The sequence below is a fragment of the Stegodyphus dumicola genome, chromosome 6 (assembly GCF_044657685.1).
Source record: "Stegodyphus dumicola isolate Sdum_Otavi_A_Nest chromosome 6, ASM4465768v1".
NCBI classification, from domain to species: Eukaryota; Metazoa; Arthropoda; class Arachnida; order Araneae; family Eresidae; genus Stegodyphus; species Stegodyphus dumicola.
In genome coordinates this window covers 115,784,209-115,808,246 of record NC_140773.1, presented here as the reverse complement: position 1 = coordinate 115,808,246, position 24,038 = coordinate 115,784,209, and the positions used below count along the sequence as shown (strand labels likewise).

Below are 24,038 nucleotides of genomic sequence, written 5' to 3'. Positions count from 1 at the left end.
AGAAACTCAGTGCCAGTCTCTCTTGAAGGAGAAAGATTTTGACAAAGCATACGAAGGCTATTTGCGAGGAGGGATGTCTTGAGGGACTTTTTTTTAAAGGAATCTTGCTCATATCCACATTATACATGAGAAAACTACGAAAACTCCCATGCAACAGCCCATTCTTGAGTTATTTGATTCCGGGTTGATCTTCGAATGGTTGGCGTTCTTACCACTTAGCCTGTTTCTGTTTGTGTGTATCACAAAATTGAATATAAGTAATTTATTTTGAAGTGACTATATCTTAATCAATTTCTAACCATAAATTTTTAATAAATTTATGAATTTATTCTGATGAATTATTAAACTATTTTCTTTAAAGTGTATATCTGCGCTGTCTGAATGTTCCTTTGTACATCGAATCGAACCTCTGTTTTATATTTAGTTCCTTCATTTTCGCTGCGGAAAATCGCATCTATAACTTGTTGCTTTTTGTTTAAATTCAATCTCTTATCATAGGTCGCCCACCAGCGGATGAATAGTGATCGCTGACTTCGATTTACAGTGACTGTAAAACTGGAGCAGAAAGAATTTACAAATGTTCAGTTCTCAGACGGTATAGTAGTTAGGTTGCCTACTGCGGTATCAAAGGGCCAGGGCTCGAATCCCGGAGAAGACAGTGTTGTAACTCCCCGTCCCTTTATAGGAGGCAACGATGGCCGCCTATTAAGCGCCTCCACAATAAAATGGCCCCCATTTCTGGCAAAAACTTTCAAATATTCAATGATGAAATCTCAGGTATTATTCTCTAAAATTAAATATTTTTTATTGCTTGCTGTTTCTAAATGCCATGCTGAATCTATTATGATAAATAAAATTATGTAAATAAATAAATGAGATGTTTTAAGTACCTTGATTTTAATTACGAAATTGAGATAAAAAAGTAGTGGAATACTGAAATAACAAACAAGATGAAGATATAATTCTGACAGATTTTTCTTGTAAAACGACAGAAAGAAAGATCCTGAAAAAGATAAAGCGTGAGTCTGAAAAAACTAATAAATTTCTCCCCCCTCCCCCCCTCGGTGAACGGAAAACTTATAATTTTTCATTGAAATATGAAAACTTTGAGAGAAAAACAGGCGAACTTTTGAAATTGCAGACGGCTCTGGTGCCTTTGGGAATAATAATGTAAATAAACAAATCGAACCTTAACATGGGCACATAAATTACGACTCATATACAATATGTATGAAGAACCTATTTTTAAAATTTTCTGTTCCGAAGGATAATTGAATTTTTCTGGTTTTCTTCATTTGTAATGCAAATAAGAATTCAGCTTTTATATCAATTTCTCTGCGATTTCTACTTTATCAAGTCTGAATAATTTTTTAGCGCTTAAATTAGTAGAATTGATTGTTATTGTCCTACTACTAATTAAAAAATTAAACAATTTTTAGTAATAATAATTTTATTAGAAGTAATAGTAGAATTTAGTTGATATTAAAAATTAGTAGAATTTCTTTTACTATGACTTCTTTTTATATGCCTGAAGAACACGGCTGATAATTTAAGAGTGCGACAATGGATTAAATTTCAGAAAGTAACAAAACCCCTCTTCATGGCCAATTATTGCCTCTTTTTAACTTGAAAGAAATGCAGTGATGCTTAACATTATATTCCAGGCCTGAATCTGAAAATACACGATAAGTAATTCTTTGTTATTCTCTGGAAAATGTGATAAAATTTTCTAACACCGTTATTTATTCTTACTTCAAAAATATTCTTTCCAGAAGGAGAAGGGTGTTGCTCTATGACCCATTCCAGGCGAAATAGTGATTGTGAAAAGGTCTGCACGATGTTAGACAAGAAAGCGAGCTGCTATATTTAGGAAAAGCGGAGCTTTTAAATTGGCGTTTGACGAGCAAGATGTCACAAAGTGGCGTGAAGCAGCTGCTACGCTTTAATCCCAGTTCCAGGCACCGATAACTGCTGTTTTTAGGATTCCTAAATGTTAAAGAGAGAGGTTACTTTGTGCTACGATATGTCGCCAACATTCTCGACGTGTCGCCAAAACAAATGTACCAGAAAGAATGGTATTGTATTTTAAAATTCTTTTTGAGATATTAAGTTTCCTATCCATTGCTACTGCTATGGATTGGCTAAGTATGATGTTTCAGTTTCCAAAATAAAATTGCTTTCTGAATTAAAACTACACGCACAAATGCAAAATATTCCCCCAAGATAATTCTGGTGCACAAAAAATTAGTTATGAAACATTTCTTCTCATTAGAACTATTATGTGCGAGTGTTTTAAATTTAAAAAGGCTGGAAAGTATTATGAAACAATTGTGTGGAATAGCAAAATAATCTTGGTTTGGTTTAATTGATTCTGGAAAAGCACTCGAGAGCTATCTGTCTAATGGGAGGGATGCTTTCATGGAGGACTTTTTAAGAAAAACTGGCTTGTATACGAAAAGCACAAAAACGCCCATGCACGGCTACTGGCTACGTCAAAAACCACAACAGAGCACACCTCGGATAGGCATACCAGGACGATACAGTTTCCACCAATTTCTTAGCTTCTACCTTGGAATTATATTATTTATCAGCTTGAGCATTATCCGGACGCAAGGGGGAATACAAATTTCTCAACAAACTTAATGTCCGAATGACAAAGTGATCGAAAGATTTCTGATTCTGTGCATAACTGAAACCTGAAATATTAAAATAAGAGATAAATGGTCGTTATATACAAATGCAGTAAACTCTGGTTACCTGCAACTCTATCTTGGAATTTCTTGGTTTCGTTTTCCTTTTCGAAACTTATAAGATTCTAGCTAAATTAGCTTTAATTTGCTGGCTAGACTTTATTTGAACTCTGAAGCGATTATTTGCTAACTGTATCAATGAGAAGGCGTGAGAAAGGTGAAAAGACCCGTTTATTCAACGCAAGAAAGGATTTACAGATGGCACTCTTGGTGCTTACAAATTTAGCCAATACTTTTGGTACAACTCAAAATAGAAGTATAGAATTAAAACGAAGTTTAAAGGATGAGAAGCTGCGCAGAGCTAATTAACGAGAGTTGGGTCTTAGCCCTACGAGCAACATATACAAATCTGCAATTAATATGCACGGCCGTAAAAAAGCAAGCTTAAATACTAGCGAAACAACATGGCAGAACACTCTCTGTCTGAAGTAACTCAGACATCAGCTCAAAAAGGATCTTTCTACCCTACCTTGCGTAACACGCGAAACTAAAATGTCATTCTGGCAGGAAAGGGAATTGAAGGAAAATAGAAAAAATACGTAATTGAACAAAAACTGATTATATTAAAGATAAATAAGTTTTTACATTCTTCCTTGTCAGAATTTAAGCAAACGAATCACAGGTCTTGAATGGTCTTGTTGAGATTTTTAAATTAAGAGGCAACTTTCACATTCCAGGATCTAAATCTAAACTAATGTTTAAAGTATCTTACATTACAGTCTTTTGGAAGGATAAACAATATATAATTTCTTGAAACAGCTGTTCTTCTTCCAGTCATCTGGAAGGAAAATACGTTAATAATAGCACTTTTTACAGTGATTCTTAGTTACATCACATTTTTCGAAAACAAGTCATTTGACTTCTCGTAACATTCAACTTCAACTTTCAGTTTCATTTATTCGAAGATTAAATTACTTCCCACAACGCTGTCCAGAAAAAAATGTGTAAAAATTTTCGAGTGTGTTTCTGAATGTAGTGTTTCCAACATACTACCTATTGAACCTCTTCCTATATGTTAAAAATTTAGACACACCAGACCTCGATAATACCTTACGTTCAATCTACACATCATGAGCTAACACCGTAGGGGATTTAAAACTTTAGTGCAGTCTGAAGAGCCTAACTTAGAACTTAATATATAATATTCTGTCGCTATTATTAGTACTTCTAGCTTGCTTTACAATAAATTCATTTACATTCCTCTGAGATATTTAAACATTTTCATTCATCCTTTAACAGCTAACGTCAAACATTTTACTTTTAAAAATAAATACCTCCAATCTTGAAACAAAATACCATTACAATACTTAATGCATATGTACAACACAATACGTTAAGAAATTGAAATTGTTTTCCTCAATGGCGGTACCTCAATTGACTTCAGCTTGGCCACTACTAAGGCCAGAAGTGGTGGTCACTTTATCATGGAAGCACCTAATAGATGGATCACTTTTGCCTCCTATAAAGGGACGGACAGTTACAACTATGCCTTCTCCGGGATTCGAAGCCGGGTCCTTTAAAATCTCAGTCGACTCCTCCCGAAAATGGTCCACTATAACAAGTAAGTATCTATTTTTATTAATTTGTTTCTGTGGGTATCGGTCCACTAAGTCTATTCCGACCAGTTAATTAGGGAAGCTGGTCTTGATTTAATTTAAATACCTGACTAGGCTATAATTAATATCATTAACTAGCTGACACATATGGCACATTCACAAATGTCTGCATCTGCGGAAAATATGCTGCCTCCCGGACTCTTTGTATCGTTCTCCTAATGCCAAAATAGCCTGAAATAGTCGAATCATGCAATTCCTGCGTGGAAAATACTTAGTCGTAAACTAGCTGGGATAACTGGTCTTAAATCATGGTTTTCATTAGTTATTTCGCTAGAGAAGAATAATTTATCGATGAGTTCCTAGTGTGCTGCTATATTTCTAATTGCTTCAATATCTGTGTGCTCATAATTATCAGGGTCTTTAAGATAAGTATAAATATTTTTAATCTCGGGGTCTCCTTTCAATTCAGCAATAACTGTGTCTGATGAGTCTGATGAGCAAGTGATCTTTGAGGTCTATCAGCTACAACATTGTCTTTTTTCCAGTATATGCTTCATAATTAAATTGTAGTCTTGCAGTTTAAGGGCCCACCTGATAAGTCTTGGGAATAAATTCTTTCCTGAATATAACCGACCGACGGGAGCATGGTCTGAATACACTGTTATCGGCGCCTTTTCAAATTATACTCGAGACTTTTTGAACTGCTAGTAACACAGTTAATGTTTCCCTTTCTGTGGCTGTATAATTTCTTTGCGTTGGGTTTAGCGTCTTTATAAAGAACGGTATTGGTTGACCGTATTGAGACAGAATGACGTCAGCTGTATAGTTGAAAGAATCTGCAGCGATTTCCAAGTTCTGATCCCCCTCCGGGAATTTAACACCCGAGCCTGCCTGAATTAGAGTTTGTTTAATTTGTTCGAATGCCGCACTGGATTCTGCAGTCCACGCAAATCTTTTTTTTTTTTTTTTCCTTTTTTAAATTTAGTAAGGGTTCAACTATTTTCGCGAAGTCCTTAAAAAAACGATTTTTAAGAAGAGCACATGCCGAGAAATGATGACAATTTGTTTGCAGTGTTTGGTAGCGGATAATTTTTAATGGCTACTACTTTTGAATTCTCTGTTTCAATACCTTTTGGGGAAATTTTATAAAGGTAAAGACGTTCTTTTGCGGCGAACTTACACTTCGAGGCCAGCTTTAACAGCGAAAATACTTCATTTAGACATTCAATGTGTTCGCCGCAACTGCAATGAAGCCGCATGCACTTACAAATGCATGGGGCTTAAAAAGTATATCCATTTCCCTTTGGAATGTTGCCAGAGCGTCGCTTAGTTGAAATGACATCTTTAAAAAGGCATATACGCCTGATTTAGTGAGAAAAAGCTGTTCCGATTTTCAAATTGACGTAAAGCCGATTTGAAAATAGCCGAAAGTTAAATCTAAAGTCGTCAATTATTCTGTAGATTTTATTTTCCGTATGTTTTCTTCTATTATTGGAAACGGGTATAATTGATATTTAGTAATACTATTGAGTTTATGATAATCGACGGCAGTTATGGTCCGAAGGTGAAAGATTATTTTTCTTACATATAATAGGACTCACTTATGGATTGCTTGCAGGGAATATAATTTTATTTTCTAATATTTGCCTAATGTGCATTTCGATTATTTTCTCCTTAATTTTATCATATCTATAGGGCTTAGCTCTTACAGGGAAAGCGTTTCCTGTATCTATTCCGTGACACAAAGTTTGGTTGCGTAGCCGAGCTTAGAATCGAATTAGTAGTGAAAATTTTCTTATCGGCGTTTCCAGTTTACCGTTTTCTTCCTTCGGCAGATGGCCGAGTTCAATTTTCGGCGCTTGGACTTCCTGCTTTTGTATCTTATCCATCTGTACCTGCAATGTGGCAGCCTGAAAATTTAATTTTACGCCCGCCGCACATAAAAAATCAATCCCCAATATTACTGGCCCTAGCAATTTTTTACTAAGAAGAAAATAACTCATTGTTCCACGTTTTTAATTTGAACACGCAGACCCACTTTCCCAAGCATATGCATTATTTGATACTCTGGGCGTTACGATAACCTGAGCGGCGATGATTTTCTGTCCCGTCACCTGAAACACACGATATCTCTTAAGGTTTTTAAGTTATCTTACTAAGAAAACTGAACATTGATATGCTGAATTGAGGAAAGACTGAAAAAATGAAAATATGTTTTATGGCAGCACTGAAAACTGCATCGGGAATTTTAAACATAAGCTGTTATTTTGCTGTAAAAATATTTGTGATTTTTCTATTATATTGTATATGGAAAAGTACAATGAAATTGATGCTTAATAGTAAAGCTAAAAAAAAATGAGTTATCAGGAGTGAGTGCAACAACAAACAATACGCAAGAAAAAATTCCAGTTCCTTCCCTAAACCCATGGATTTTTACATTTTCAGTAATTCGCAGCAGGTTCTATGGAACGGGTTTAATGATTCAAATTTTGTTGTTGTTATCTAACATCTAAACTGAAAACGTGCCAATGACTAAATGGCATACAAATAGTTAAACTTAATTTCAAATAAAATTTTGCCTATTGAATAACAATGAAGTAAATTTATATGTATAAAACATTTAAATTACACAATTTTAGTAAAATGCATTAAAAATAAAAATGTGTTTTTTACCATTATAACTTATTTTATCATATTTTATAAAGAAAATTTCGGGAAAAGAGACACGAAAAATCAATTGTGCCATCGCCGAGATTTGAACCATAGATCTTCCACTTTCTGGTTGGGCGTGTTAACCTCTGACACCAAGAGAACACGCACGTGTGAATGCGATAATTTCTTATATTCTCTCCCACTTAATGGGCGATCGGGAGAGGCACCAACGCTAGTCGACAAAACGCGTGTGGTGACGAATTATCGGGTTCTTTTTTCAAGCAAGTAACAGGAAAAATCATTGAGGTCCTCGCCAGGAATTGAACCATGAATCTTCCAATTACCAAATGGACGGGTTAAACACTTACCATCAGAGTACGTACGAGGAGATGCGATAATTTTTCCAATCTTCTTCATTTAAAATGCCAGTAGGGAGAGGCAAGAGGCTTAGTCGAACAAGTCTAAATGGTGATGAGTTATTGTGTATCACATTTTTAATTCGAATACCACTGTACAGATATCGCCGCCTAGACGGGATAGTGTCTAGTGACGCTGACTGCTGTTCTGAAGGGTCCCGACTTCGAATCCCAAAGAAGATATAGCTGTATAGTGCGTGCACGGCAAGGGGGCCCTCAAAATATCCCCTCGAGAGGTTGATGGTAGGGGCAAGAGGGGTGGAACACCCTCGTACCCTCCCCGTCCGGGATGTTCTATTTCGGATTTCCATATTGGGGAGGAAGTTTAACAAATTAAGCTAGGTAAAGCAGTATCTCAGTCACCTGAGCACTACAGAGATGCTTGCCTTAGCTTCTACCTGTACCTGTAAAGACATTAGATTTTGCGGAACAGGAGACATAAAAATCAGCTATCCTCCTGTTCGAATTCGAGTAACAGATCTCCTACTTACACTACTAGAGCAAGTACGAGAGAATGTAGTAATTCCTTATAATATCACAAAAATAAAATCGTAGGGTGCCTATAAAAGAATTTTGTTCTGGCATTCTCAAAATTTTATTCAAGCATAACACATGCAAGAAAGACTGCTTTCAGTTCTTATAAATTCCTTTTTGCCAAATTTGATCTGCCACAGTTAGTAGTCTCACGATTTCGTTTTAGTCACGTAGATCAAGAATGCTTTGATAAATATTTTTTTTAATGTATTGCATTTTTATAAAACGATGATACCGTTTTACATCTGCCCGAAGTCGTATCCAAATACATGTTGATGCGTATTCCTGTAACACTTTGAGAATAATAAATAAAAGCAGTTGCTTGCTTCCGTTAGGATTTTATTAATATGCTCTGAATTTTGCTACAGTGTATATATTCGTGCTTTTAAAGGCTCGTAGAAGGTAATGGAAGAGAGAAAAACTTCAATTGACAATGTAAGAAAATGTCAAAGCTTCATATTTGCGTTTGCTAACGATGAAAACGGATATAAAGCAATGCAACGCGAGTTTTTTTTTTTTTTTTTTTTTTAAGATTCTCTTGAGAACTAACTGATGCATAAGCAACAGCTTTTAAGAAATAAATCAAATATACGAGTAAGCGAATTCTTTTTTGTTATTCATTAGTTCCTTCGATAGATAGCAATTAAAAAGTTAATTACATCAAGTTGTCTTCTGATGCAATATCAAAATTCTGACGCTTGATAATTAAAAACTTATTTGCTGATACGTATTTTTCAACACTTATTTTGAACAAATGGGAGCACTTTTTATTTCAAAAAGAATAGTTTGAACGAGTGTCACTCTTAATGAAAAGATATACTCTAGTCTGAAATTTTCAGATTGCAATTTTTAAGAAGCGTCAGAATTTCATAGAATAAAAGTCGAAAGTATATTCATAATAACGCAATACATAATAACCCAAAACGAAGATTTGATGTTAAATTTTCAACAACGTATTAGTTCGTAAAATAAATATTAATTGATTTTATATTTCTTTTATTTTCCCTTTCAAATAGCACTGAAATTATTTATTTACGGTTAAGTTACTATTTGAAGGTAAATATTCAAATTTTCGAGCTCAACATAATTACTATAATTAATTTTTCATTTATATTTTTAATACTATATATTTTTTATACTTTTACTGATATAAATTTTCATTATATGTAATGAAAGTTTATCTGGTAAATAACATATATATTTCAGTACCATCACTTTTTAGTGAAAATACTCAGCTTTTTTTTTTTACCTTAAAACTATTCCGTTTGTCTGATAAATATTCTTTCTTGTCATCCTCTTTTTCAGTAAAAGTTTTGACCTTACTTTATTTTAAACGTGTTCGTTTATCTAATTAATAACGTGTACTTTTGGTATCATTAATATTTTTCAGTGAAACTATTGAATCTATTTTACGTTAAAATTTTTCATTTATTTAGTAAATGTCTGGTATACATTTGTATCATTTTCAGTGAAAATGGTCACCTGTTTTGACTTAAAATTATTAATCATTTCTATGAATAACTTACTATATGCGGCAAAAGATTTCTAGAAACTGTCTTTCGTTTATGTGTCCATAGAAAATGAGCATACCAACTATGGGCTATATTTCTTGATGCAATTTGAAGTTTAAAACTAGTAATCACGGATTAAAACTTTTATAGTTGAAAAAATTTATTTAGATTTTGAAAGTTCTCTGAAACCTAATAGTCAATAACATGTTAAAAAAGAAAAAGTTTACAAAGTACTACCTTATACGTTAATTTCCTAATTTTCACACAAAAAAGGTGTGTACTTAGAAATTAATTTTTACATCGAATATAATGTTGTACGATTTATTTATTTCTTCTAACTAGTTATGCTAAATCATTTCTTAAACATTCTATCATCTCAATGCTTGCTTTCTCCGAGCAAATACAAATTTGTGAAAATAAGTTAAAAGGGTTTAAAAAAAAAAAAAAAAAGTCGTCGTGGTGATATCTATAATAACTAACTGACCGGTTGTACTACTGTTCAAAGCTTAAATGCATTACTTGGCTCACCAGTGGCCGGGCGGTCAAAGCCACTGAACACTGCTAGTTCGGTACGGGGTTCGAGTCCTGGCGAACAGGATGGCTGCATGGGTGTTTTCGTGGCTTTCCCCATATGTAACGTGGATATGAGCCAGTTTCCCTTAAAAAGGCCTCTACGGGGCATCCCTCCCTTCCAAAGTAGTGCTTAAGGGCGGAGCACGTAATAAGTAAGAATAAATGCATTACATTTAGTTCTGTTTTATTTTATTATCTGCAATAAATTTAAGATAGCACCTCGAAGGTCTTGTATTCCTTCCCGGTAAGATTTTGAATTTGTTGATTCAGTGTATAATTGAAAGTAAACCGATGGGACGGTCGTTTAAAATTTTGCATTGTAAATAATCTATTTTAGTTTATGCAATGTAATTGTCACTTTTGCGAGTGGCAGTGATTCCACGTTAATTGTAGCCAATGTGTAATATGAGAACACCAGCATTTTACCATATTGTGATGCAGGTACTGCCCGTGATGCTACTATTGCAGTGAAGCATCCTACAGAAGCTCGCCGTGCACACCATTGCTCCTACAGAAGCTCCGTGCATCCAAAACATTTTATGCGATTATTAGTTAGAAGAATTTGTATCCTGCTATCAAGACTTTTTCGAACAGTTATTGTTCACAAATCTTGTCCTTTTTCCGAAATGTATTTAACAATATTGTTGATTTTGTGATGATATTTTGGATTATTTATTATATGTCTTCCGAATTCGAGTTCGTTTGTAGCTGGTCTAACGCTGTGATGTGCTTGTGTTAATTGGACATGAGAACAGGTAGTACTCTGGCGATTCTCTTTAGCCGCAAACACAGTTGTCTGAGGGAGAGATATTTCTCTTAGAGTAATGAGAAGGGTCCATGTTTAGATATGAACTGTTTTAAAGGAGGGTTACTGAGACATCTTTTTCCGTCTATTACATTGATTAGTTCATATCTTCTCCTGCCTTAGGGAACAGAGTTGCATTAGTTCTCCCAGATACAATTTATTTCCTTGTGTACTTCTTTTAAGTATGACTTAGGTTGTTTTAATTCCATATTTTTAGAATTAGGAGTAGTAACAGCAGTATTTTTTAATGTAAGTTAGAGTGCGTGCTCAGTATATCCATTTTTCTCCGAGTCTACAAGTACAATGAAACTCACTTAGACGACCACTCACGATTCTAGAGATTTTGATATTCTGCAGAGATTATCATTGGAATCACGGGAGATGAACACATGATCATTACTCATGTTTATGCATAATCACATGATTATTTATCATGACATTATATTCATTACTAATGTCTATGTATAATCTCAGCTGTGAATGGTTTTACTGAATATATAAAGGCGTTTATATATTTCATTGATATATATATCATATTACAATAAGTAAAAGTATAATTTCATGTACATTAACAGCTATTTTTTGTAAAACATACAGTCCCCCCCCCCAAAAAAAATGGAAATTTTGACTTATTTTTTCCAATTAGTTGGTAGTGGATTAAATTATGGAATTTCTGTTACTGTTGGTAACTTTTTTGTAGTTTAACGTAATTGCCGCAGTTACTATGAATTATTTTGGGCATAGCACGAACATAAGTACGCATTTCCGGCGCCAAACGAGCGATAAATTTTAGGCCTTTTCAACACTCAGAGGGCATATCTACTGTCAGTCAACTCCAGACAAGGACTACAGAGGAAAAAAAAGCCTCCTTTTAGTTCTACACGGGGGGGGGGGGGAAATATATTACACTACATTTTCGACGCGCTTTCCCCTTTCACGCCTCCTCCTTTCTGGGCAACTGTCAACTCCTGATTCCCTCCCCCACAGAAATTTTCCTCCCCCCTGTGATGTAAGTGAGATGTCAAGACGCTTAAGTTCTGACTCATGGAAAAATATATTTTATACGAGGAAAAAAGTATAATGATAGCAGCAGAGAGAGATCTGGTATTTTTGCCGGAGCAGTTCCAAAACATAAAATGATATAGAAGCTTAGCGTATTTTTTTGTTTATTTTGCGTTTTTTGAGCAGAAGTGTGGAATTAATCTAAAGCTTAAATACTTTTTTTTTTTTTTTTTGCTACCGAAATAAGCGAAATGTTTCGTATAAGGCGTAAAGTGATACCCGTTTTTATGTATTATATGAGTTAATGTTAACTAGAAGTTTTTGCTTTCATGCTCCATATTTCTAACCCTAAGCGCACCCCTTTCTGATTCTTCTTTTTCTATACCAGAACCTACTGAGAATCCGCATACAACGGATTAAAATTTTAAAAACTTCATAAACGGGAACATTTTTTTTTTTTTTTTTTTTTGTTCAAAATTACAGTTATTTACAAACGGCTTACTAACACATTACACATTTAATAAAAAAAAAAATAATTAAATTTAATTAAATTTAGAAATAAATATTATTTAATTTTTGCTTTTAAACTGAATATAAATAATTCCTGTTAAATTTTATTTTTAATTTAAAGCAACGTTTCTCAAACTTTTTTTCGAGTGGAGACCATTTTTACGATATAAATTAGACTGTTGTGCTGACCGCCTTAACTTTCTCTTCGTTTGAAAGTAATTTTTTAGCCTATGTTACTACCAGTATATTTATATATTTAAAATATTATGAATTAAAATTCATTTAATTTAATATTGGTATTAAGTAATTAAATTAAGAGAAAATCTATATTCGTTTTAGATAATTCATTGCTATTAGAGTTTAGATAACCTTTAGAATTATTAGGTTATTTTGAAGCAGGAGACGTGGGAAATATGCAGTGGCTTCGCCAGGACTCGAACCCTGGACCCCTCGTACATGCGTCGTTCCAGTTAAGGCTCGTTTCCACTACTGCGTACGAACGCGTTGCGTCAATTGAAGACACGCCTACGGCATCCGTACAAGCGTTTCCACTGCTGCGTATGTGTAAAATATTTTCATTTTCCGCCGCTAGGTGTCACTGTAATATTTTGGCGCAAGCAGTTCGCAAGTTACGACGACTGAATTTTTCCCGCTTAAGCGAGTATTGTTTGTTTTGGATTTGATATGGAATTTTAGATAAGTAAGGTTATAATGCATATTATGAACATCACGAATTCCATAGAAGCTGAACTAAATTTAAAAAAAAAAAAAAAAAAAAAATGTGTTTCTAGAAGCCTTAAATATTATGAAATAATATCTATATTATTAAAACTAAAATGTAATGTTAGTGAAAAAGTAAACAAATAAATAACATAAAATAAAAATGTTAAAGGGATTAAAAAATAGTTGGTACTTTAAAAGTACAGAGCAACTGTAAGGAAAGGTTCACAATATTTAAGCAAAATTTGCTATGCTTGTATACCGCTGACTTCAGGGTCATAGCTGGATAATTTATTAGAAATCTCGTTTGTTTTAAAATGCACTATGGGCAGTTATATTTTATACATAATCCATAAAATATTATTTTTAATTTAAACATTTTTAATTCATATCTCTTTTTATACAAGAAGTTATAAAAATAAGATTTTTCTCTTTATATATACACACATTAGGTAAAGAAAATGGAAATATTTAATTAATTAATTCCTGCGCTTCTGCAGGAGAGGACTGAATTTAAAAGCAATTATTATAGTAATTTTTTGTTAAAAAAATGTTTAGGGCATTAATACTGTCTCATGTTAATTGGAATGAAAGTTTAGAGTCGTAAACATCCCAAAGTCTGAGCACATGTATATACATTCACATAAAAGTGAAACGAAAATATATATATATATATCTGCAGGGTTTCAAAATAAATTAAATTTAAATAATTCTCTTGCGCCATTGCTGCAAGGAATGAAATTTGAATTTAACAAACATTTTCTATTCGTAAAAATTAAAAGTTAATTAAATTTAAATGAAATTTAATGCAAACAAATAAAGGATTAATTATTGCTGCGAACTAAATATACAATATCATTTAAATTCTGAGAGCATATGTAAATCAAGTGCAAGTATCAAAATCCATGAATAAATATATAATTCCAAAAATTTATTTATCCTATTATTCAGTTATGCATTTTTATAAGTTTTTTAGGATTAAATCTATCCTATTATTCATTTATGCATTTTTATAATTTTTTTAGGATTAATAAGCTATCCTATTATTCACTTACGCATTTTTATAATTTTTTTAGGATTAATAATCTATCCTATTATTCACTTATGCATTTTTATAATTTTTTTAGGATTAATAATCTATCCCATTATTCACTTATGCATTTTTATAAATTTTTAAGGATTAATAAATTTTTGGAATTATATATTTATTCATGGATTTTGATACTTGCACAGCAATAATTAATCATTTCTTTGTTTGCATTAAATTTCATTTAAATTTAATTAACTTTAAATTTGCTTTTTACGAATAGAGAATGTTTGTTAAATTCAAATATATATGTACAGGATATGCTTTAAATTAGTATTATATAATTTTCAAACTTTTTTGCGGGAAAAATTTAAATAAATAAGAGCATAAATAAAACAATATATTTAATGCATATAATAATAGAAATAAATTATAAAACACGAATATAGATCAAATTGGAATAAAAAGGTAAGAAAGTTGCAGACATGGTGCAAAAAGCGTATGGGATTCGAACTCACGACTCCAAAAAAATGGACATCGTTACCATCAGCTTTACCACTAAGCTAGGATTACACGTAAGTCGCATGCATATTTTGGGTTATATACATTATCAAGTAAATCAATTCTTAAAACTTAAGTTTTTTGGTCCTATTTCACTTTGCTATTGTCTGAAAAATTCACCAGAGTTTGTTCTTCAGCTTCTAGTACATTTTTTTGGAAAAATCATTATGTTTTAAAGTGGCGTTCCGATTGAAGTTAAACGGGCTGCTAAAAATATATTTCATGTGCTTACAAATATATGTTATCCAAAAAGATATATTTATAAAGGGAAATACAAATTTAACATACTCTTCAATGAACTGGAGTATTTAAAAGGCTATCAAATTTAATTTATAATTAACGTTTTTAGTTTTTACCTGTTTCAAAAGAAAAAAATAGCAAATCTTTTAATCATATCTAATTTGCTATAGCAGTTTGATATAGTCAGACATTCATTTTCATTAAAGCTAAATGAGTATGCAGAACTAAAAAATGATTATCAGAACAAATTTTGCTATTTCATGGACTTGGAATGATAATTTTTGCCGCTGATTTTCTTGAATGAACAAGCACTGTAGTTGCAGTTATCTTGTTTTTCTTATCATTTTAAACTAAATTCAGCTGATTGCTGTCATTTTCAGCACGCAGATTTCTCGCTATAATGTTAATTCAGAAATAAGCATTTTTTAGCAAAACATTCTTTCCCTATTAGCGAGCGTTCATCGCTACTTCTGCTGCCATTAATTTTTAGTAACTGCACCTGATTGCTCCTTTTTCACCACGTGACCCCAACGCAACCGCAGACATACGGATAGAAGTTGAACATTGTTGAACTCCATCCGTATGTCATCCGTCACCGCACACCGACCGGATTGCAGATGTCAATCAAAGTGAATTCGCTCGCTGATTGGAGAAACGCATACGCACCGCAACGCATACGCAGTAGTGGAAACGGGCCTTTACACTACGAAGACATGCGGAAAGGAGAGAGAAAATACCTTATATACTCTCTCTTTTAAAGGCTGACTTTGGATTAGAGGACCTAGTCGTCCTGGTGGTGATGAACTGTCGTACACCGCCATTTGAGTTCGGGCGCCACTTATAGAGACGACGTGAAATATGTGCAGTGCTCTCGCCTGGACTCGAACCCTGGACCTCTGGAATACGCATCGAGTATGCTTCCAATTACACGACAGCGAAGGAATGCGGAAAAGAGGAGAAAATACCTTATGATGTTACTAACTGAAAATTCAATAAATGTTGCTACTCACACTAATAAGATGGATGAGCATGTCGATTCATGCACAACTGTTACATGTTTGGAGGTGTGCTGGCAAGCTTAAATCTGAGATTGAAATATATAATAAGCGGCTAAATCTGGTGTCATTAGGGGGTTTAATTAACTGTTGTCTCTCATTCAATGATAATTATTTGTTATTTTGAAAATCGTACTGGAAAGGATCATGAACACAGGAAAATTCATTACATTTGCTTCCTGGAAAGTAAATTTCAAACTATGGTCTCAGAGTTCCCTGATGCGAACTAATTTGCTTCTAATAAAGATATCATTTCCTTGTTTTACACAAGTAATTAACAAACCAAGTATTCTCTCAAATCCCTTTATTTTCTCATAACCCTGAGCAGGGTCAAAGATTTGTCTTGCAGACAGAGATTCACTTCATTTAGTTTTTAGAATACATCTGAAAGGTATGCCACCATAAATATCTATATATCACCAGAAAGAAAGGATGTAAAATCTTCGTCAATTTCATTTACAAATAGCAGGACTCCCTGTCTTAATCCAAAGAGCCTTGTGAATACCTCACCCAACGAATTTCAGAACGATGAACAAGCTGTTTGTGTCCGCTATCCATGTCTGCACAAAGCAATGGAAATATTCCTCTGTTGAGAAGATTTGTCTTAAGTTGATTAACCTTAATGCTGTCTTCTAACGCGCAGTGGCATAGCTGGACGGGTGGCAAGGGGCATTAGTCCCCGCCGCAGCATCCAGAAGGTGCCAAATTGATATTAGAAAATTTTAGAATGAAATGCTTTCCATTCTTGGCACTCAGGAGCTGGCGCGAAATATGCAACTGTTCCATGACGCTGAGAACTCTTGCTACATTTCTCTAACATGATTGTGAATTTAGAAGACTTACCTGTAGCCGCAAAGGCTTCCTATAGAATAAAACAATGGGTTTATGTAATGTCAGGTGCCACAGATCTAGCTAAAATAACACGGTGTCTACTGGCAGTCCCGTGCCAAGCCTAATCGGCACCGTCGTGCAAATGTCTAGGGAGCGCCTTTATGTAGTGACGATATTAAAGGGACATTGCTTATGATTAACATTTAAAACGAAGAATTATTAACATAATAATATGAAAAAACAGAATAAAGATAACGCCTTCTTTTATTGTTAGGAATTAAATCATGCTTAATCCATTCTGGAATTTATTCGAGGAAATATGTGTTTAAGATTACTTCATAATTTTCAATACAGACATCTTGAGTTTTAATGTATTTTTGCTTTGTCGCGAAGTGAGAACTGAATTAATTGAATGAGAAATACTCAATCGTCTGTGAAAAACTGTTTCTTTTTTGTTTTGTTTGCTTAATTTATTTTATACATCGTTTTAGATTTATTATAGTACTTGAACAGAACATGTGGCAACGATTAGATAATTCTTAAGATGATATAAATTTTGTGCATTCTGAGTTAAAAATTGAACGAAATATAACGCTGTTAAGTGAAACTAGGGCCAGAGTGTCGCTATGGTAAATATATATAGTGAATTTTAAAGAGTGCATTTATTCTATTGTGATTTATGCGCTATCGACGGAGTAGATTTAATCCAATCCAATAAGTTTAAATGAAATGCAAGAAAAAATGGGTACAATTTAATATTCCGTACAAGGAAGTCATGTGGTGCATACATCAGATTTTTTAGTAATGTTATTGACTGATATTCGTGTTCGTGTCAGTTATAAATCACCATTCCATATAATAGTCTGTTATAATATCGATAGGTTTCTGCAATTTGTGACTAAAAAAATTTCCGGATGAATGGTAAGTCGTGTAGAGCCATTTTGCATATCTTACAATAATGCTGTCTGCCGACTTTTCTACGTCATTTACGCATAAACTGAAAAGCAAGAATGTGGCAATTCTTGCAGCAGTTAAGCCTTATTTAAATGCTATCCTAGCTTCCCGTCAATTTATATATCAAATATTCTCTCAGACCAGAAGATTATGCTAATTAAAGCACGCACAAGATAATTTAAAAGCTAGCGAGGGTTAACTGAACTCATATCTTCTGCTATGCAAACAGCTTCCTTATTGTACGACACTGCCCTTTGCGTTGAATCGGCTACCTGAATTTGAAAGGCTTAGTATTGGTTGGAGACCGCTTAGAGTCCGATTGCCGTCCGAAGTGGTTAAGTGCCCCTTTTTACAATGATTAGCTAAGAACGAAACCAGGTTCCTTATTTTAAAAGATATAGTTTTAATATTTGAATATTTTAAGGCAGATGCCTAATTATTATCACCTATTGTAGATAATCCACGCTTTCGTTCTAAAAATACTCGCTTTAGTTGTAACCCACTTGGAGAGGTCAAACTTTAGTTGTAACCCACTTGGAGAGGTCAAAGTTTTTTGCGATTTAACCTATGATTTTTTGAGTTGATTGTACTGAGGACAATAACTCACTGACATTTACAAAGTCTTTGCAAACTAAATGAAATGCCGTTATGTCAACATATTTTAAAAAATAGTTTACTTAAAATTCCAAGGGTACCCTATGAGCTTCTCAACCCACCTAGTATGATTAATTAATTAATTAAGTAATGAAAAGAATTTGAAGATTGTATGGGGAGGAATAACTTTACAAAATTGATTTGTATTTGTATTATACAAGGACAAAAGCACAGATAAACAAGTAAAATTGCATGAGGCACTAGAGACTTCCCTACAGAATCGAATAGGTATTGCCTCAATACACTAACCAGCTAAAGTTTGACACCCCCATGAAGTCGCAAAAGATTTGGTGGAGATGGATGAGACTAAACCACGAGTGTGTGGCTTCAGTCAACAAGAACTGAGATTTGGACCTAACTTTCTTTAGCTATAACCGTTCGGCCATTGAAAGGGCTGGTTAGCAATAAACTGGAAAGATAACAGTTCATAATCTATGCTATCTTGTACATTAGTATATGAAGTGATAAATCTGAAGTAAAAATATTATGTTATCAAATGCAAGATATTGCTATTATAAAATTTATAATATGAATTAGTTAAAACAATTAGAATAGTGAAGCGAATTTTGTGAAAATTTCAGTAATATTAATGGTAACAAATTGTCTCTATTATTTTCTTTCGATTATTCATGTAGATTATTATATACTTCTCAACAATAGTTTGTTGACTTACTTTATTTGTGTTCGAAAGAAATTTACCATGTAAAGCGTTTTTTTTTTTTTTTTTTTTTTTTTTTTTTTTTAATCCTCATGCTAGTTTTTTAAAGCCAAGCAACGAAGACTTCTCTTCCAAAACAAAACCTTCTTTTAATCTTTTTCCATAACTTCTTCTCTTGTCCCGCTACTGCAGCATTTTTTATCTACAGCGGCAAAAAATGCTAATAATACTTAAAAAAAGCGGGGACTGAAATGCATCTAAAAAATGCTCGCCAATTGTCGCCAACACATTCGCATCATTCATTCTTTAAAAGCATCATCTATCACACTACTAGGACCACCCCATGTTACATGCTACCACCTAGATAATAATAATAAAAAAAATCCATATATTTATTATAAGACCCCACTTCCTGCACTTCAGGTAAAGCTTACGGTTTTTATTATTATTTTTTGTCTTCATAATGTAGTATGACGAAAATAGGTACTCCTTGAGTGAAGGTATTTTTTATGACACTGTACGGTGAAAATAACTTTCAGTTGGATAGCTATCTCTGCGGTAGGTTTTCCTATTGGTATGTTTGTTCTTCCTTTACGGATATTAACCCTGCCTAAAAAAACTGGGTTCAGAGGAAAGGCTTTGAATCTAGTAAATAGAGAATTTAAAACTGTTTTGTTTCATAGTAATAGCGATATTTAATCTTATATGACAAGAATGCATCTTCACGCCTTCTCTTACTCTTTTTGCCACCGGATTTCTAAACTCCGTCTTTGAAAGGTGACACGATTGAAGTAATTAGAATTTTACCTTCTTTTAGTAAAATGTGTAGTTTCAGAAGTCTCTCTTTTTTTTAGCCAAATGGGCGTTAGCCCAGAAGGGCTATTAGTCTCGAAACGGCATTTTGCGTCGAACGGCTGTACCACTTTTCAAATTCTTGTCAGCAAACATTTTTGCCCTGTATTATATTTAAAGAAATTAAATAACGAAGAATCTGCATGAATGTATGAATGTTTCTTTCATTGTGAACAATTAACGGACCTAGAGCCATCAAATTTTGAATAACGTAATCCTCCACCCGTTCATGGGCACCTGGAAGCCCGAATTTTGAGTATTAAAATTTGTTTTATTATCGATTTTACATTTTGTAAAATTTTAACGAGTTTTTGATTAAGAAACTCCACAATTCCAATGCAAGCAATGGCAGCAAACTGGACGGAATAAAATATTTTTATCTCCAGAGCGAGACAGTCTATCGGAAACTCTAAAGATATGCTATTTATAAATATTTTTATCTCAAAGGCAAAAGGTGTAGTGATTAGCGTCGCTGACTGCCGTACCGAAGGGCATGGGTTCGAATCCAGGAGAAGAAATAGATGTCTGTAAATGTATAGTGTACGTGCGGCATGGGGGTCTTGAGGCATGCGGCATGAGAGGTTGATGGTACGGAAAAGAGGGGCCATCCCTCTCCGAGGTGCTCTTTATCAAAATTGGGGGAGGGGCGGAATTTATAATTCTAAATTTTCTGTATTTATTTTGCTGCGTAGTCATGATGGCAGAATGGCAAGACGAGACTAAGATGACGAAACTGGATCCCGACAAATCACCAGTCTTTATTTTCACACATATCCAGTTAGTTTGATAGACACTTATTCAATCATAATTAAATATGATAAAATTATATATACATTGTTTTTTTAAAGAAATGACGTAGACATCTGAGAAGCGAAGCGGCGCGGAGACGGGACAGCAGCACTTAAGAAATGGAATGACGTAGTTTATTGTGCCAAGAGTATTTATACAAAGTCTGATGTATAAATATAGCAAATCTGTGATTGGTTAAGATGCCAATGGGGCGATATCATTTTTGACGGACAAGCAAAGAAGCGTGGATCTTGGCATGGCGGAAGCTAGGAGAAGAAGAATGACGAAGTTTATTTGCAACCAGTATTTACAGGAAGTACATGCAGAAAGTACTCTAAGCTATGATTGGTTAATTTGAGGTTGTTACATAACATAGAAGGATCTCGAATTTGGGAGAACAGATGAATTTAGGGGAAGAGCACTAAATCTAGAATATTAATATATCTAGTATATTAATATAATATATATATGTATGTGTGTGTATTTAATGATGTAGAAGCATTGATAGCATAAAGAGAAAAACTACATTTCATAGACGTTAACTTATATTAAAAAGCAACTTGCAGCAGATCATTTTTATTTCAGTAAACATGTTGCGGCCACCATGTACTAGGAATCCTTGATGCTCTATTCGTGCTCTCGTATTGTAAGGAGTTAGCATGTCCAGCTGGGAATTAGAAGACTCGTTGTTCGAATTCTGGAGAGAGCATGGTTGATTTTTCATGTTTCCTACTTTAAAGACCTAATTATCCCTACATTCTGAATGGAATAAATTCTCGTGTTTTAAATTAAGTTTCAGAATCTTAATTAATTAAGTATACATTCACTAGATTAGAGATTGAATAGCAAGTGTAACTGTGCATTACAGTGCAAGAAGCAAAGAAAAAGGTAGTTCTGAATATGGCTCCCTAACTATAATAGCATTCACTCATATTCTTACGTTTATTCGCTATACATTTCAAAATCAAGAAAGAATTCGAATACATTTACAAAAGGCATGAAATGCGACGAAAGATATTTGTGTTATGAAACTAGAATCTATTGCTTAATGACTTTGTAGGAGTTTTATTGAAATTGTATGATTGTCATAAAAAGTAATTTCAACATTGTTGCACAATGTTTCTTATATGTTTGCAGCTTTTTGTTACATGGAGTGTTTTAATGTCTATTCGTTTCTTAGATGAGTAAAAAGATTATGATGATAACTAAAGAAAAAGTTAAAAAACTTACATCTTAAGTCTAATTTCTTGAACTAATATTTCTAGTTTATTGAAAAAAGAAATTTCTTTTTGAAGAACTGTCGCTTATGTAGAAGTTTTAGAATATCTGACATTTTATTCCATCAATATTTTACAATACGTAAACCAACTATATTGTTAAATTTTAAAGTGTGATGTTCCTGAAAATTTACCATTTTCTTAGAAAACATTTTAACTCTTGTTTCCTTCCGTTAAGATACTATTAATGTTAACTAAATGTTGCTTTAACTAATGTTGTATTAAAAATGTGAAGTTCTTAGATGAAAATTTTGACGAGGATTACCAAGTTTCAAAAGTAACGACACATCTGCTAGTGCTGCCATCTGTTGAATTCTTTTATCCTTTTTCTTAAATGTGTTTAATTTTTATTGAAATAATAATAACATTTTTGCAAGAACTGAAAAGTGACAGATGAGTTTACAATGAGTATGACAGAAATTTAATTCAAAGAACATTTTTACCATTGTCTTAACTTTTAATTAAATGCTAAAAAATGTATTTAATTTCGAGATAATCCAGTTAACAAGTTTTATGTTTTTAATAATTCAAGAATAGTATTAAAAAGCTGCATATCGCGCAATTAATGACCAAAGATTAATTTGTATGGATTGCTACGGTTTAGAACCATCTACCATTACCCCTAAAACATAATATATATATATATATATTAGCTATATTATATATATATATATTAGGAAAGCTCTCAGTTTTTTTTTTTTTTAACCCAAATGGCGTTTACTACTATATTAATCAATCTGCGAATTACACGTAAAGATAAACAGTGAATAACATAGGGAAGGAATTATAAAGAAGGTTACATTAAGTTTAATTTTTGAAATTCTATAAAGAATAATGATATTTTAAAATATAAAAGAATTTGTAAAATTATATTTTATAAACTTTATTTAATAATTTCAAAAATATTCACTGCACTATTAAAATGTTCATACAAGAAAATATAGATATATGATTTTCTCTTTTGGTTAGTCACTTCCTTTTCTAAAACAGTTTTAAAATTAATAAAACAACAGTATCTTCAATAAGATTTTATCCTGTTCCTAAATTTAATGTTATTATTTCTTCTTTTCAAAACCATTTAATGTAAAGTTATTGCAACATCTTAACATGAAGTTAGTCACTTGATGTTTTCCGAAATTAAAACAGAAAAAAAGTCATACGCTTATAAGCGCTGGCCTGTCCATTTGAAATATATGTGACATGTGTATATATGCAATAAGGTAAAGTTACTGGGTTATTCAGAAAAAGAGATGTAAAAAATGAACTATGACCTCTGCGAGATTCGATCTACAGACTTTTAATTGTCAGTCAGACGTGATACCAGATACACCCGGAGAGAAGGCACGAGAAAATGAAATAATCTTTTTACATTCTTCGCCGCGTAAAGGGGGAAAAATAGGGAGAGATGAAGAGGCTCATTGACCAAATCAGTTGCTGACTAATTACCGTCAACCACATTTTGGTTGGGGTCTAGAATTTAGAAGGGTTTTTGGAGGTGAAGTCAAGAATAATCGAATATTGGCATCAGCATTGTTCTAACATAGGTATTCTGACACAAAATCGGACTTTTTCTGCTATAAATACCAAGATTTTTCCATATTTCGAATCTATGACTCAAATTAAGCCAAAGTGCTAAGTTTCGTAAAAATCGCATTAAGTAGTTTTCAAAAAATTACCTCTCCAAACATTAGCTCCTCAACGTTATTTGAATTTGGTATATATTTATTAATACCTCATTTTTTTTATTAAACTTACTTTTCTTCTTTAAGCTGTCAGTACATTTGAACTACAAAATACCAACAAAATTATCTTACAGTACTAAACTTTAGATTTCAGATAGAAAATAAATATAAATTGAAATGATTTCTTTTGCAGTATTACTGTTATTGTTTATGTACTTTTGGATAAATATTTAGCAACCGAAAGTGATTTAAAATATTTTTCATTTTGTAAAAAAAAAAAAAAAAAAAAAAAATCTGGCCCGTGAGTTATTTTTAAATCGTGCTTTCAGCTCGCATGCAATTTGAGTTTGAGACCGTTGGTTTAGAATATTGTTTTTAGTTAAAAGCTAAGATTTAGGTCGAAAGAAATGTACAGTTCTTTTACATCGA

The 24,038-nt window shown here is 33.0% G+C and overlaps 1 long non-coding RNA gene across 1 annotated transcript in view; it reads left to right on the top strand.

The window, feature by feature from the left end:
* Positions 1–1,807: 1,807 nt before the first annotated feature.
* LOC146996825 (uncharacterized) overlaps positions 1,808–24,038 on the top strand; it is a 351,038-nt gene continuing 328,807 nt past the window's right edge. The window contains exon 1 of the long non-coding RNA XR_015041706.1: positions 1,808–2,075. This is a non-coding gene — a long non-coding RNA (uncharacterized LOC146996825). The remainder of the gene's footprint in view (positions 2,076–24,038) is intronic.